At 61.0% G+C, this 16,823-nt stretch overlaps 1 protein-coding gene across 1 annotated transcript in view; it reads left to right on the top strand.

Annotated features, from left to right (window-relative positions):
- The first annotated feature begins 10,165 nt into the window (after window positions 1-10,165).
- Window positions 10,166-16,823, top strand: part of PLEKHA6 (pleckstrin homology domain containing A6) — a 50,124-nt gene continuing 43,466 nt past the window's right edge. Inside the window, exon 1 of the mRNA XM_054517278.1 lies at window positions 10,166-10,279. The gene's annotated coding sequence lies outside the window, so the exon portion shown is untranslated. The remainder of the gene's footprint in view (window positions 10,280-16,823) is intronic.

The raw sequence follows: 16,823 nt of genomic DNA on the forward strand, positions 1-16,823 counted from the left end.
CATTTGGGGGAAAAAACAGCTGGAAAATCCAATTTTTGGGTTGGATTTCTGGGTGGTGTTTGTCATTCCTTGGGGTTTAGGGCAGGGAATTCCATCCAGGGGGGCTCCTCTGAAGCTGGAATTCCTGACAGAGGCTGGGAAATGATCCCAAAATCAGGGCTGGAGGAATAAACTGCATTTTCCCAGGGATTCTCAAGGAATGGGATGAAGAATTTTTTGGGGATTTTACCAAAATCCTGCTGCCAGCTCCCTTTGGAGGTGACGCCCTCAAGGGTTCTGCTCCACCTCTGGTCATTCCCTGGGCATCTCTGGAATTCTCAGGGAGTTTTGGGAAGAAATTCCAAATTCTTGGAGGTTTATTCCTTAAAAAAACCAAAATTCACTCAGAATTCCCACCTTGGAGCCCAATCTGTGTTTTCCTCTCTTTGTTTTCACTTTATTCATCCCTAAAACAACCCCAAGGTTGATTTTCCTGATGATCAGGATTTTTAAAAAAAAACCTGCTGGAATAAAGAAAGAAACAGGGAATTTCCTGCACTATTCCTGAAAATAAAAAACAAAGGTGGAAATGGGGGATGTGAGAGGGGTTCTAAAGCAGATTTTTTAAAATTCTGAAGAGTTAAAATCTGCTTTAAAACGGAAATTGGGATTTCTCCCTGCTGGAAGCGGCACAGCCGCGCTGCAGGCAGCGCATGCAGCTGGAGCACACAAATCCCCCTGGGAATTCTTTATCTGCACTTGGAGGGGAGCAATTCCTGCTCCAGAGCTGCAGCTTCTCCACAGGACTGAAGAATTCAATTGTTGGAGCCCCTGAGGTGCTGCTTTGATCCCAAAATCCAGGTTTTTTCCTGGAGCTGGGAAGCAGGAGAAGGAGGAAAGGTGGGGTTTTGTCACATTGCAGCCCCACCTTGGCCCGCTGGGGTTTAACCCAAGGTTTATTCTGGATTTTTTGGAGGGGATAAAGGAATTTAAATCAGGAATAAAGGATTGGAGCTGTCCTCAGGATAAAAACTCTCTGCCTGCTTTCCCCTTGGATGGGCACTGCTTTCCTGGGCTGGGGTTTTGGGATGCATGGGGAACTTCCCCTGATCTTCCATGGCTGCTTTCTGCCAAAACAGAAATCATGGAATGCTTTGGGATGGCAGAAACAGCAAAGATCCCCCAGTCCCACCCCTTTTTCCTGTCCCAGAGAGTTCCAGGCTGGCCTTGGACACTCCCAGGGAGGGACAGCTCAGGGATTCTCTGGGAATTCCTCCAAAAATCCCATCTGAGCCTCTGGGAAATCCAGGAAAACCTCAGGACATGGGAATGTGCCCCTGGAGGAGGAGCTGCCCCTTCCTTCCTTCCTTCCTTCCTTCCTTCCTTCCTTCCTTCCTTCCTTCCTTCCTTCCTTCCTTCCTTCCTTCCTTCCTTCCTTCCTTCCTTCCTTCCTTCCTTCCTTCCTTCCTTCCTTCCTTCCTTCCTTCCTTCCTTCCTTCCTTCCTTCCTTCCTTCCTTCCTTCCTTCCTTCCTTCCTTCCTTCCTTCCTTCCTTCCTTCCTTCCTTCCTTCCTTCCTTCCTTCCTTCCTTCCTTCCTTCCTTCCTTCCTTCCTTCCTTCCTTCCTTCCTTCCTTCCTTCCTTCCTTCCTTCCTTCCTTCCTTCCTTCCTTCCTTCCTTCCTTCCTTCCTTCCTTCCTTCCTTCCTTCCTTCCTTCCTTCCTTCCTTCCTTCCTTCCTTCCTTCCTTCCTTCCTTCCTTCCTTCCTTCCTTCCTTCCTTCCTTCCTTCCTTCCTTCCTTCCTTCCTTCCTTCCTTCCTTCCTTCCTTCCTTCCTTCCTTCCTTCCTTCCTTCCTTCCCCTTTTTCCTATCATTTTCCTTTCCCATCCCAACAAAGGCTCCCCAAGGTCATTGACTCCATGCCAGCTGAGCCCTCTCTGCATTCCAGCCACATCCCCTGGCTCTGGAACATTGGGAATTTGGCACCTGGGCCCAGCTCTCTCTTTGTGCCGGGCAGGAGCAAAGCCCCAGCAGAACATTTGGGTTCAGCTCCTCTTCCTGGGATAATTTAGGTTGGATTTGAGGTGCTGGCAAAGAGGGAAAAGCAGATCCAGGTGGAAAACATTCCCAGAGCTGCAAGGAAGTTTTGTTGGCATGGCCCCACACCAGATTCCAGGAGATCAGGGCTTGGATGGAGCCCCCAGGGGGCTGTTCTGGGGTGGGTGAACAGAGGTTCATCATCATCATCCTCCCTGTGTGTCCAGCCCAGCATTCCCAGCAGGAATGGCCCAGGGAGCAGCCCCAGCAGCGTTCCCTGGCACCATCCCGCAGAGCAGCAGGGATTTACACTCAGGTGTAAAGAACAGGAGGCAATTCCAGCTCTTCCTCAGCACCTCCCGTTCCCCTGGGCTGATCCCCGAGTTCTGCTCCAGCTGGGAATGCCAGGAGGAGCCACAGGGAGTGTGGCTGTGGTGTTCCCAGCCTGGGACCTTGGAGCAGGAGGGAGTGCCAGGGACACACCTGGAGTGCCAGGGACACACCTGGAATGCCAGGGACACACCTGGAGCACCAGGGACACACCTGGAGTGCCAGGGACACACCTGGAGTGCCATGGATGCACCTGCAGTGCCAGGGACACACCTGGAGTGCCATGGATGCACCTGCAGTGCCAGGGACACACCTGCAGTGCCAGGGACACACCTGGAGTGCCATGGATGCACCTGCAGTGCCAGGGACACACCTGCAGTGCCAGGGATGCACCTGCAGTGCCAGGGACACACCTGGAGCGCCAGGGACACCCCTGCAGTGCCATGGATGCACCTGGAGTGCCAGGGACACACCTGGAATGCCAGGGACACACCTGCAGTACCAAGGACACACCTGGAGCACCAGGGACACACCTGGAACACCAGGGACACACCTGCAGTGCCAGGGGCACACCTGGAGCACCAGGGACACATCTGCAGTGCCATGGATGCACCTGGAGTGCCAGGGACACCCCTGGAATGCCAGGGACACACCTGGAGTGCCATGGATGCACCTGCAGTGCCAGGGATACCCCTGGAATTCCAGGGACACACCTGGAGCACCAGGGACACCCCTGCAGTGCCAGGGGCACACCTGCAGTGCCAGGGACACCCCTGCAGTGCCAGGGACACACCTGGAGTGCCAGGGACACACCTGCAGTGCCAGGGACACGCTGGTGAGGACACCCTGGCACAGAATTCCCACAGAATCCGGGGCTGCTCCATCCCTGGAAGTGTCCAAGGGACACTTGGAGCACCCTGGGACAGTGGGATTTGTCCCTTCCTTCCCTAAATCCTTAAATCCTCCCCACCCCAAGCGCTCCACGGTTCCACTCGAGGAGGGGACATCGCTTGGGGACAGTGGCAGCGCCGCGTCCCTCGCTCTCAGCCGCATTCCCGGCTTTTTTCTTCCCGGGAATCTTTTGTCCAGGAGGTGGTGCCAGAACCGTTCGGGACGCGCAGGCAGCGCCGCCGCCTCCTCTGAGGCTGTCCCCAAGGTGCCACCGCCTCCTCTGAGGCTGTCCCCAAGGTGCCGCCGCCCCCTCTGAGGCTGTCCCCGAGGTGCCACCGCCTCCTCTGAGGCTGTCCCCAAGGTGCCACCGCCTCCTCTGAGGCTGTCCCCAAGGTGCCACCGCCTCCTCTGAGGCTGTCCCCAAGGTGCCACCGCCCCCTCTGAGGTTGTCCCCAAGGTGCCACCGCCCCCTCTGAGGCTGTCCCCAAGGTGCCACCGCCCCCTCTGAGGTTGTCCCCAAGGTGCCACCGCCCCCTCCATCCTCTGGGTGAGTTTTGGGACAGGAAAATCCAGGGCGGGAGCAACAACCGCCCCTTAGAGTGGAGCAGCGCCCGGTTCTGTGACATTCCTGGTGCCTGAGCCACAGGAGCCAGCAGGAAACGTCCCCAACCGGGCTTTGTGTCACCCAGCAGGGTCACCGCGGGCTCGGTGTCCTCCCTGCCGGGGTGACAGCGCTGTCACCTCACCACACATCCCTTCTGGAGCTGCTCCCCTCCCTTTGTTCCCTGGTCCCAGCGTGGTTTGGAGGCTTGGAATGGTGTGGAGGAGGAGGAGGTGGCAGCTGGTGGCTTCTCTGTGGGGACATCGGTGCTGGGAAGGGAAGGGAAGGGAAGGGAAGGGAAGGGAAGGAAAGGAAAGGAAAGGAAAGGAAAGGAAAGGAAAGGAAAGGAAAGGAAAGGAAAGGAAAGGAAAGGAAAGGAAAGGAAAGGAAAGGAAAGGAAAGGAAAGGAAAGGAAAGGAAAACTGGAAAAGAAAGGAAAACTGGAAAAGAAAGGAAAAAGAAAGGAGAAAGGAAAATCCTCATCCCCCAAACCAGCATCCCTGTCCAAGGCCATGGATCTTCCTGCAGGACACATTCCCTCTCATCCCACTGTCCCCTTCCTCTTCCTGGTGTCCCCAAGGCTTTTGTTATCCCAGGAAAAGGCAGCAAATCCGCCTGGTTTGGGAGGGGATGGAATTTGGGCATGGATGGATGGGGAGGGTGGGAGTCAGGGATTCGTGTTGGGAACGTGGCAGAGTCACCCAAAGGGACGGATCCCTGTGGATAACTTTTCCAGGTGAAACAATTGGAATAAAGCTTTTCCAGGTGAAACAATGCCCAGGGAATTTTCCTGGTGAAACAATGCCCAGGGAACGGAGTTTTCCAGGTGAAACAATGCCCATGGAAGGAGTTTTCCTGGTGAAACAGTGCCCATGGAAGGAGTTTTCCTGGTGAAACAATGCCCAGGGAATAGAGATTTTCCAGGTGAAACAGTGCCCAGGACGGTGGCAGTGCCGGGTGCCATCAGCTGCTCTCCCAAAGGGACCAACCAGACGTGTTTTTCTCACCCAGTGGTTTCAAAGAACACCAGGAAAAGCTTTCGGGGAACTGGTTTCCCCAAATCCCAGCTCTGATGTGGGGACTGAGCAGGAAAAACCCCAAAATGCTTCAGTGGCCGTGGTGGTGCTCAGTCAAACATTCAGCTCAATCTTGGAAGTTTCTTCCAACTTTAATAATCCTAAAACCCCTGCTCTGAGAACCAGGGAGTTTTTGGGAACCAGGAAATTTTTTTTTTCCTTCTTTTCCATCTCTGGGGCCTCTCCTGAGCCAGCATCTCCCTGCTGGTGCCACGAGAGCTTTGCAAAGGCGCCGCTGAGACAGGAGGGCAAATTGGCTCCTTCAATCAGCGGCCCAGGTGCCTCCCAGACCCCACCTTTGGCCTTGAAAGACTTTTAATTGAGGGCTGCGAGAGAAAATACCCGGTGGGCAGCCCCAGAAGTACCACAGATAATCATCAGGGTGCCCTACATACGGCTTGGCTGCGAGATCAGACGGCCCAGAAGAATCCGACATTGTTCCAAATGAACAGGAGAGGGAAGTAACAACTCCATAATTACTCACCTCGAGTTAATTGATGGTAATTACAGCGAGTAGGCACTGGAGGAAGCAGTGACGAGCTGGCCCTGGAGAGTCACGGGGAGGGCTGGGAGTGTGCCCTGCGCACCGCGGCTCCGAGGGGGTTAAACTCCATGGGTTTGGCCGGCAATTTTTTTTTTTTTTTTTTTCCACTTTTCCCTCCCTGCCGGGTTATTCGCAGCAAACAGAGCCGGGGTGGAAGGGCTGAGTTGAGCCTTTGCTCCCGGGGACAGCCCGGGACTCGTTGCCGGGCGCTTCCCGAGCGAGGCGGGCGCCGTCCCCGCTGCCCCGCGCCCGAGCCCCCCGTGCCACCCCCATGGGGGATGACATCGACTGGCTGGACCTGCCGGGCAGGTGGACCTACGGCGTCTGCGGGGACGGGAGGATCTTCTTCATCAAGTACGGTCCTGCCCGGAGCCGGCCTGGGCTGGGGAGGGGGCTCTGCTGGGGCTGGGGGAAGCGGGGTGAGGAGCTCGGGGGGCTGCAAAGGGTGGGGGGCTCGGTTTGAGGTGCCTGTGCTGTCCCATGGCACAGCCGCCTCTCCTGTCCTCCCGTTTCTCTCTTCTTGGGGACGCTGCTGTCACAGTTTCCCCTCTAAAATCAAACTCGTTTGGCTGGAGAAGTCCCCCGTGGTGCCAAGAGATGGGGAAGGGGCTGCTGAGCCCCCCGGGGGTGCTGACAGCCCCTCTGTCCTTGTCCCTCACAGCGACGACACCAAATCCACCAGCTGGGTGCACCCGGGCTCGGGCTACGCCATCCAGAGCGGGCATTTCTCCTGCACAGGTGAGCCTGGGCCCGGCTCCTGGGGGCCAGGATTGGGAAATGTGCAGTGAAATCCCCACGGGAGTGCAAAGGAGACCCCCCAAAAAGGAGCCAGCAGGAGCTGGGGAGGGCTGGGGGGTTCTACGAGGCGATGCTGTCTCCCCAGCGTGGGTTTCCCTGGTGGATTTTCCCCTCCCTCCTGCGCTCTCTGATGAGGAGGGGCCTCAAACTTCTCCAAAAATGCAGTTGGGCGCCTTGGGAGAGCCAACCGCGGCAGCACAAAGTGTCACCACCAGCCCTCAATCCCTGCCCTCACCCTCCTGCCCTTCCCCGGGGGGGACAGGGAGGGTGACCCCGCTGCTGGCCTGTCCCCGCAGGGCTGCCCCGAGGCTGGGAGGTGGACACCACCATGCACGGCAGCCTCTACTTCATCAAGTAAGTGAGAAAGGGCCGAGGGAGGAGCTTCTGCAGCCCGGGATGCTGCGGGATTTTCACTGGATCGGGGCAGGAGCAGCCCCAGCTCCGGGCCCTGCACCTGCAGCTCCTGCTCCAAACGCCCATCCCAGATGCAAAATTTCTCCTCGGAGAGGCTCCGGGGTGGGGTGGGCGAGCCAGCCACCCCCTTCCCCGCGTCATCCCGCAGGGAAACATCCCCCGGAGCCTGGCGGGGAATTCCTGCAGCTCTCCGATGTTGTGGGGAGGAGCGGAGGGTCCCTGGGGCACGGAGCTGGCTGTGCTGGCCGGGATGAGGCAGCAGCGGCTCCGTGAGGCTCCAGCCCGAGGCGCTGCTCCCGGTTCGTCCCACTGGGATGTTCCCTATTCCCTCTCGCCCCTTCCTTGCCTCCAGTGCTGGGATTGAGGCCGTGGCGAGGCGATTTCGGTGTCTAGACAGGCTGAGAGCTGCAGGCTGTGCCTCGCCTGGCGTGGGGCTCCGGGTCCTGCCGGGTGAGGCTGCTCCAGACGGGATCGTTGAGCCCGTCCCTGCCTGGCTCCCGGAGCTCTCCCTGTGTGCCCAGACAGCCATAAAATCCTGGCGAAGGGAGCAAAGATCCCCCGGCGGGCTGGAGCAAAGCGCCGGCATCAGCTGCTCTAATCTGGGCAGCGTCCTTGAGGCAGCCCCAGACGGGGCCGGGAGTGGGGCTGGGGCTGCTCCGGGAGCCTCCTGGTGGGGTTGGAGCTGTGACCCCAGGAACCACCTTCCTGTGTGTCCTGGGACCTGGGAATGTCAGATTGGGGCAGGGGATGGGACTGGGGCTGCTCCAGGAGCCTCCAAGTGGGGTTGGATTTGTGACCTGAGGAACCACCTTCCTGTGTGTCCCGGGACCTGGGAATGTCAGATTGGGGCAGGGGATGGGATTGGGGCTGCTCCAGGAGCCTCCAAGTGGGGTTGGAGCTGTGACCCCAGGAACCACCTTCCTGTGTGTCCTGGGACCTGGGGGTGTCACAGTGGGGCAGGGGATGGGACTGGGGCTGCTCCAGGAGCCTCCAAGTGGGGTTGGAGCTGTGACCCCAGAGGCAGGGAGCACCTTCCTGTGTGTCCCGGGACCTGGGGGTGTCACAGCAGAGCAGGAGATGGGCTGGGACTGCCCTGGGAGCTTCCTGGTGGGGTTGGAATTTTGTTGTGCCTCCCCTGGAGCAGGGACCACCTTCCCTGAGCACCACAGCACCTGGGAATGTCAGAGTGGAGCAAGGGATGGGATTGGGGCTGCTCCAGGAGCCTCCAAGTGGGGTTGGAGCTGTGACCCCAGAGGCAGGGAGCACCTTCCTGTGTGTCCCGGGACCTGGGAATGTCACAGCAGAGCAAGGAATGGGATGGGGATGCCCTGGGAGCCTCCTGCTCAGGCTGGAGCTGTGATCCCAGGAGCAGGGAGCACCTTCCCTGTGTGTCCTGGGACCTGGGGGTGTCACAGGGGAGCAGGGGATGGGACTGGGGCTGCTCCTGGAGCCTCCTGCTCAGGCTGGAGCTGTGCTGGGCCAGGAGCCACCACCTTCCCTGAGCACCTGGAAATGTCACAGCAGGGCAGGGAATGGGGCTGGGAGGTGGTGGCCACCAGGTCAGGGCTGGGGAAGGGTCCTGCCAGCCCCACTGAGGCCCAGGGGACAGAGTGGTGGCCGTTGTCCTCCAGAGGTGGCACCGGGCCCAGCTGTGGAAGCTCCAGGGGATGCCGGGCACCCCCCAGCCCAGAGTGTGGGTGGGCAGCACCCAGTGCCCTATCCCGGTGCTCCCACCCAAAAATTGTGATTTTTCATCCCAATGCTGCCCCAGCTCTGCCTGCAGGAGGAGAGGCCCTGCTGTGCCCATGGCTTTGGGATGGGGCTGATCCTGGTGTGCCATAGAGGGAGCAGGGAATCACCAGACACCAAACCGGGGTGCTCAGCCTGCCTGGGGGCTCCCCCGAGAGCTCCTCAGTTGCTCCTGGGCTCTTTTTGGGGAGCAGGAGCACAGAGGGAGGTGGAGCAGCCCCTGTGGATCCCCTCTGCCTGCAGAGCAGGGGAATGGCCTTGGGGTGGGGACAACGCGATTTTGGGGTCCTGCTGTGGGCTGGCAGGGAGGGAGGGTGTCCCCCCACACTGTGGGGACACAGGAGGCAGCAGATCCAGTGAAAGCCACCGCAGTGCCAGCCCCTAAAGCCCTGTGGCTAATGGGGGATTATAGGATCAAGGGCGGCCGCCGGTTTTCCCTTCCTGGAGCACCCTGGCTGTCCCCAGGCCCGGGATGGGAGGTCCCTGTGGGCTCTGAGCCCCAGCTGGGTGCCACCACGGGCCTGGCAGCTGTGACAGGCAGAATGAGGGCAGTGCCATGGATTGGGGCACGGTGCCATGGCTGCAGGGCTGCAATCTGCAGGGTCGGTGCCTCCGTGCCCAGCTCCAGGAGTCACCAGGCTGGGCTGGGGGCCTGGGCAGGGTCCTGCCAGCCTCACCTGAGCCATCCTGGCCACCAGCTCAGCTGCTGGGGGCTGTCCTGCTGCCCATCCCCTCCCCGTGGGTGACAATCCCGGGGTGCAGATCCCACCCTGCTCCAGAGGGTTCCACACCTGGCTGGCACCAAAGGGGCTCCCCTGCCCCGCCAGGTGCAGGATCCCGAGGGATGCACGGTCCCAGGGATGGGGAGGAATCCAGGGGATCTCTCTGCCCCCCATCCCAGTGCTGGGGTGCCTGGGGAGCATTGTCCAACGCTGGAGTGCAGGATCTGGGATGCTGGGATGTGGGAAAAGGAGCAGGGTCCCCTCTGTGCCCCGACATGGGGATGTGCAGGGGAGCTCGGTCCAGGATGTGCCCAGGTTCTGGAATTTGGGTCCAGGCTGTTCCCAGGTTCTGGAATTCGTGCCCAGGCTGTGCCCAGACTCTGGGATACGGGTCCAGGCTTTGCCCAGGTTCTGGAATTTGGGTCCAGGATGTGCCCGGGTTTTGGGGTGCAGGTCCAGGCTGACCCCCAGGTCTGGGATGCGGGTCCAGGATGTGCCCAGGTTCTGGAATTTGTGTCCAGGCTGTGCCCAGGTACTGGGATGTGGGTCCCCTCTGTGCCCAGGTTCTGGAATTCCTGTCCATGCTGTGCCCAGGTTCTGGAATTCAGGTCCAGGCTGTGCCGAGGCTCTGGGATACGGGTCCAGGATATGCCCAGGTTCTGGAATTTGGGTCCAGGATGTGCCCAGGTTTTGGGGTGCAGGTCCAGGCTGTGCCCAGGTTCTGGGGTACAGATCCAGGCTGACCCCCAGGCTCTGGGATGCGGGTCCGGGCTCTGGGATGCGGGTCCAGCGGGTCCCGGCTGCTCCCCGCGGGGTGCGGGGGTTGTGCTCGGGCCGTGCATCGCCCTCCATGCCCCTGGCAGGGTCGCGGGTGCCCCCGGCGGGGCCCAGGGGGGCTCGGCGCGGTGCCCCCGGGGGCTGCGGGGGTGGGGGGCGGTGGGGGCGGCGCGGCCCCCCCGCCCCGCTCGGTGCCAGCCCGGCGTCACGTGCCGCTCGGTGGCCCCCGAGCATGCCCAGCTCCGGCTCCGGCTGCGGCTCAGGCTCCCGCTCCGGCTCGGGCTCCCGCTCGGGCTGCGGGTGGCCGGGAAGATGCTGCGCCCGTAGGCAGCGGGGGGGAACCGGCCGCTGCCCGCCCCGCACGGTGAGTGCCTCCGGCGCGGCTCCTTCCTCCTCCTCCTCCTCCTCCTCCTCCTCCTCCGCTCTTCCTCCTCCTCCTCCCCGCGGGCGCTGAGCGGGGGGCGCGGAGCGGCAGCGCAGCCCCTCAGGGTGCTGGGGGGGCTCTTTTAGGGAAGGGGGGGCTGCGCTCCGGCCCCACGGGCAGAGCAGGGCGCGCTGTGGGGGCCGGCACCCCCCGGCTGCCCGAGGGGCTCCCCCTGCACCCCCTGCCCCTCGTGCCCAGCTTTGGGTGACGAGTGGGGCCCCCCGAGCTGTTCCCGCCGTGTGTTTATGGGCTGCGAGCTGGTTTGTGTGCCCAAAACCCCAAATGCTGCGGGCTGGGAGCCCCTGGGTTTGGAGCCCCCGACTCCGTGCAGGGGCAGAGCAGCGCCGAGGCTTTGGGGGAGCCCCGCTATTCGCTGTCTCAGCACCCCCAAACCCCATCCTGGTGAAGGGAGGGGGCTTGGGAGGGCCGGACCCCCGAGAGCCGCGTGCCGCGCTGGGGACGGGATGTGATGGATGGGGCTGAGAGATGTCGTCTGGCGCTTCCCAGGAAAGCCGAGACCTTCCCTTGGCTCCGCGGCTCGTTTCGCTGCCTGCTGCGAGCGGAGAGCCATCCTCCTCCTCCTCCTCCTCCTCCTCCTCCTCCTCTGGGCCGGGAGGAAGGGCAGCGCCGCCGCTCCGGGCCCCCCCTGCACCGGGGGGTGTCTGGCGGTGCCGGAGACGCGAGAGGCGCAGCCGCTGCCCCGAGCCCTCAATCGCAGCTTTGTTGCGCCGCTCGCAGCTCGCAGGGAAACAGCCTCTGATTCATCACATGATGGGGATGTTCATACGCCACGAGTCTATTAAACCCCAGCGGAAGGGGCCGGACCGGCCTTTCCCCCCCCCCGCCCCGGGGGACCCCCCTGCTGACCGCGGGCCGGGGGCGTCCGCTCACCCCGGCACCTCCGTGCGGGTCCGGGCCGCACCTGGCGCTGCCATCCCGCGGTCCCTCGGGGGCAGGGGGGCAGGGGGGCGGGCCCCCCGCTCCAGATGGCCGCGGGAGCCGCTCCGTTAATCCCGGCGTGCGGGGAGGGCGCCGGGGCCACCGCGGGGTGCGGGGAGCGCCGGCAATGGAGGGATCCGGGGCCGGCGTTTGCTGCAGGATCCGCCGCTCCAGGCTGAGCTGCGGCGCTGCGGGCGGCTCTGCAGCCGGGCATCGGCAGCACCCCGCTGCTTTCTGCCGCTCCTGCGCGGCTGCAGGAGCGCCTGCAGCCCGCCGTGAGCCCGCGGTGCATCCCGCTGTGAATCCCGCTGTGAATCCCTCCATGAATCCCGCTGTGAATCCCTCCATGCATCCCACTGTGAATCCCTCCATGAATCCCACTGTGAATCCCTCCAGTCAATCCCACTGTGAATCCCTCCATGCATCCCACTGTGAATCCCTCCATGCATCCCGCTGTGAATCCCTCCATGAATCCCGCTGTGAATCCCTCCGTGCATCCCACTGTGAATCCCTCCATGCATCCCACTGTGAATCCCTCCATGAATCCCACTGTGAATCCCTCCATGCATCCCACTGTGAATCCCTCCATGCATCCCACTGTGAATCCCTCCATGCATCCCACTGTAAATCCCTGCATGCATCCCACTGTGAATCCCGCTGTGAGCCCGCCGTGAATCCTGTTGTGAATCACATTGTGATCCCTTCGTGAATCATGTTGTAGATCCCTCTATGAATCCCACCCTGATCCCTCCATGAATCCCACTTTGATCCCTCCATGAATCCCACTGTGATCCCTCCGTGGATCCCACCACAATCACTCCACAAATCCCACCACGAATCCTGCCTTGAATCCCTCTGTGATCCCCCCATGAATCCCTCTGTGATCCCCCCATGAATCCCACTGTGATCCTTCCATGAATCCTGTTGTGATCCCACCGTGAATCCCGCCTTGAATCACGTTGTGATCCCTCCATGAATCCTGTGATCCCTCTGTGAATCTCATTGTGAATCCCACCGTGATCCCTCCATGGATCCCACTGTGATCCCTCCATGAATCTCTCCATGAATCCCACCCTGATCTCTCCATTAATCCCTCCATGAACCCCACCTTGATCCCTCCACGGATCCCACTGTGATCCCTCCATGGATCCCGTTCTGAATCCCTCCATGAATCTCGTGAATTGTGCTCTGCACCGAGCTCATCCCGGGGTGCCCAGGGCTCGGTGTGTGTGTGTGGCTGCTCCAGACCCTTCCCCAGGGTCCTGCTGGCATTTCCTCAAGGGAAAGGGGAGCTCCTGGAGCTCCTGTCCCACTCAGACCTGCCCCTGTCCCTCTTGTCCCCATCCCTTCACCAGGAGATGCTTCCCAAGCCAGCTCCTTCCCTCCTTGGCCTGGCAGAGCCGTGGCTGGGGGACACCTGGGCCTGTCACCCACCCCGAGCCACCCCATGGGGACACTGAGCCAGGATTAGGATCCCAGAGAGGGGGTGGCTGAGGAATTACAATTCCTGAGCTAAAAATCCCATGGGAAGCACAAAATCCAGTTTTAATGGACGTCGGTGTTTGCGGGGGACCCCTGGCACCCATCCTGCTGCACTGGGCCAGCAGGGCCATCCCACAGGGACAGGGGCTGTGGCGAGGGGTGCCCAGAGGTGCCCCTGGCAGAGGCGGTGACAGGGTGACAGCAGCTGGCACCGGGCTGGCGCTGCAAGCCGCGTTTTCCTGCCGAGTTCCCATAGAAACCGGCGGGAGGCTGGCGAGGACGAGGCAGAGGAGGGACGGGCAAGGAGGGTGAGGGACGTGGCTGGCACTGCCTGGGTGAGGCCACGGTGCCAACACCTCGAGGGCACCGCTGACCAGTGGCTGCTCCATTCCGTGGGGAAGGGACAAGGGACAAGAGTGTGGCCATGGCCGTGTGTCACCGTGACACGGGTGAGTGTGCCCGTGTGCCCGTGTGTGTGTGTGTGTGTGTGTGTGTGTGTCGTGGTGCCCACATCCCCCACACCACTGGGCACAAACCCCACCCCAGATGGGCACTGAGGGGTTTTAATCCCCCCGAGGCCTCCTGAGCCAGCCAGGCAGGGTCGGGGTTGTTTTCTGCTCCATCTGTGCCCCCGGGAATCAGCTGGGCTGGGGATTTCTCCTAAAGCTGGGCTGGAAGGGGCTGTGTGGCTCCGTTGCTGCTCCTCTCTCTCTCTCTCTCTCTCTCTCCCAGGATTTGGTAGTAGCATCCCCCACTCCTGTTTTCCTGGGAAAACACACGATCATCCGCAGCAGCAGCAGCAGCAGGCAGGAACAGCGCCTGGAGGAGCGCGCTGCTGCCTCCTCTCCATCCTCCTTCCTCCGCAGCGTTCGCAGCTCTCCGCCCACCCAGGGAAGTCCTGCCCCGCCGGCAGCCCCTTCCCACTGCCCCGTGGGGAGGTGATGATCCAAAACATCCCTGATGATCCAAAACATCCATCCCTGCTTTTCCCAGCACGGTGATGATCCAAAACATCCCTGGTGATCCAAAACATCCATCCCTGCTTTCCCAGCACGGTGATGATCCAAAACATCCCTGGTGATCCAAAACATCCATCCCTGCTTCTCCCAGCACGGTGATGATCCAAAACATCCCTGGTGATCCAAAACATCCATCCCTGCTTCTCCCAGCATGGTGATGATCCAAAACATCCCTGGTGATCCAAAACATCCATCCCTGCTTCTCCCAGCACGGTGATGATCCAAAACATCCCTGGTGATCCAAAACATCCATCCCTGCTTCTCCCAGCACGGTGATGGTCCACAACATCCCTCCTTCTCCTGGCACAGCTGAGGAGTGCAGGGCACGGGTAGATTGAAACCTGCAGGCAGAGAGAGGGAGGGGCCACATGTGGAGCCCCCCTTTCCAGCCCTGCCTGCTCCTTCCCCCATCCCAAGGTGGAAAATCCCCCGGGATTGGGTTGTTCTGTGCAGGCAGCGCTGCTTTTCCACGTGGATTTGGTTTGATTCTGGTTTTTACTCGGTGGTAGCAGCACAGGGAGCCCTTCCAGGGCCTGTCCAGAGCTCCAGAGCTCCAGAGCCAGGCTGGAGCAGGGAAAAGGCTCCAGAGCAGCGGCTGCGGGGTGAGGTGGCCCCGGCTTGCAGGGAATGAGGGTGGATGGTGACAGGGAATGGATGGTGACAGGAGTGAGGCTGGATGGTGACAGGGAAGAAGGCTGGATGGTGGCAGTGAGGGAGGCTGGATGGTGGCACAGAATGAGCCTGGATGGTGGCACAGAATGAGGCTGGATGGTGGCAGGCAATGGATGGTGACAGCGAGAGAGGCTGAATGGTGACAGGAGCGAGCCTGGATGGTGGCAGGGAATGAAGCTGGATGGTGGCAGTGAGGGAGGCTGGATGGTGACAGGGAATGGATGGTGACAGGAGCGAGGCTGGATGGTGGCAGTGAGGGAGGCTGGATGGTGACAGGGAATGGATGGTGGCAGGGAATGGATGGTGACAGGGAATGGATGGTGACAGGAGCGAGGCTGGATGGTGGCAGCGGCCGGGTTGTGCCCTTAATCTGCGAATCCACTAAAGCTCTTTAATAAAGATTCCAAGTCACCAAGTTCTCAATTAAGGGATGAGGCAGCTCTTGATCCGCGTTTCTGGGTCAGCCGGAGAAAGGCCATTCCAGACCTTTGATGTTTCCAGGGAACGAACACCTGGCTCTGCTCTGCAGGAGGACGGGAGGCTCGGCCTCCCCCGGGGCAGGACCCGAGTCCAGCCCCGGCTGCTCCTGACTCACGGGCTCCTTCTGGGAGAAAGTGGAGCTGCTGGAGCGGGCCCAGAGGTCACGGAGGTGCTCCGAGGGTTGGAGCATCTCTGCTTGGAGCCAGGATGGGAGAGGAGGCTCCGGAGAGAGCTCAGAGCCCCTCCCAGTGCCCGAAGGGACTCCAGGAGAGCTGGAGAGGGATTTGGAACAAGGAATGGAGGGACAGGAAGCGGGGAATGGCTCCCGCTGCCACAGGGCAGGGATGGATGGGATTTTGGGAAGGAATTCCTGCTGTGAGGGTGGGGAGGCCCTGGGATGGATTTCCCAGATAAGCTGTGGCTGTCCCATCCCTGGAAGTGTTCAAGGCCGGGTTTATGGGATTTGGAGCCGCCTGGCACAGGGGACGGTGTCCCTGTTCCCTGCCCAGCTCTCCCAGAGGAACTGGAGGGCTCTGGAGTTCAGTGGGACCCTCTGGGCTCATGGGTGGTCCCCACCCCGCCAGGGCCCCCCGGCTCTCCAGGGCTCTTCAAACCCTCTGTTTACCTCAACAGCAGCCGCCTGCACGGGTGTTAATTGCAGGAGCCGGCAAGGCACTAATTAGGGGATAATGAGACGCCTTTGTGTGTGTTTGGCAGCCCGGCGACAGACGCCCTGCTCCGAACACCCGCGGGCCGGGGATGGGCCGGGGCGTTGGGGAGGGGCCGTGTCCGTGATCCCCCCCACGCTGTGTCCGTGATCCTGGGCTGTGTCCGTGATCCTGGGCCATATCCGTGATCCCCCCCACGCTGTGTCCGTCATCTTGGATCGTGTCCATGATCCTGGGCCATGTCCCTGATCCTGGGCTGTGTCCATGGTCCCCCCACGCTGTGTCCGTGATCCTGGATCATGTCCGTGATCCTGGGCTGTGTCCGTGATCCTGGATCATGTCCGTGATCCTGAGCCATGTCCAGGATCCTCCCATGCTGTGTCCCTGATCCTGGGCCGTGTCCGTGATCCCCCCCCCGTTGTTTCCACAATTCCTGTGCTGTATCCATAATCCCCGTGCCGTGTCCGTGATCCCCCCGTGCCGTGATCCCTCCACACCGTGTCCGTGACCCTGGATCATATCCCTGATCCTGTACCATGTCCATGATCCCCCCATGCTGCATCCGTGATCCTGGGCTGTGTCCCTGATCCCCCCACATTGTGTCTGTGATCCCCCCACATTGTTTCCCTAATTCTCATCCTGTATCCATAATTCCTGTGCCATTTCCGTAATCCTCGTGCCATGTCCGTGACCCTGTGCTGTGTCCGTGATCCTGGGCTGTGTCCCTGATCCCCACGTGCCGTGTCCATGATCCCTCCCACCGTGTCCATGACCCCCTCATGCCATGTCTGTGACTCCACACCGTGTCTGTGATCCCCACGTGCCATGTCCATGATCCCCCATGCTGTGCCCCTGATCCTGGATCGTGTCCCTGATCCCCTCATGCTGTGTCCATGATCCCCCCACACTGTTTCCATAATTCCCACCCCGTGTCCCTGCTCCCCTCATGCCATGTCCACGATCCTGGGCTGTGTCCCTGCTCCCCCCGTGCCGTGTCCATGATCCCCCCACGCTGTTTCCATAATTCCCACGTGGTGTCCGTGATCCCCCCGTGTCCGTGATCCTGGATCGTGTGCGTGCTCCCTCCCTCCCTCCCTCTCTCCCTGGATTTATTCAAACCCCAGCCCCTCTCCCACCCCGCGGTGTCCCCGCAGCTGCTCCCGAGTCCCTCCGGAGCCTTCCCGAGCATCCATCCCTTTGTTCTCGGAGCGGGAGGCAGGACCC

This window comes from Molothrus ater, chromosome 25 (assembly GCF_012460135.2).
Source record: "Molothrus ater isolate BHLD 08-10-18 breed brown headed cowbird chromosome 25, BPBGC_Mater_1.1, whole genome shotgun sequence".
Lineage (NCBI taxonomy): Eukaryota > Metazoa > Chordata > Aves > Passeriformes > Icteridae > Molothrus > Molothrus ater.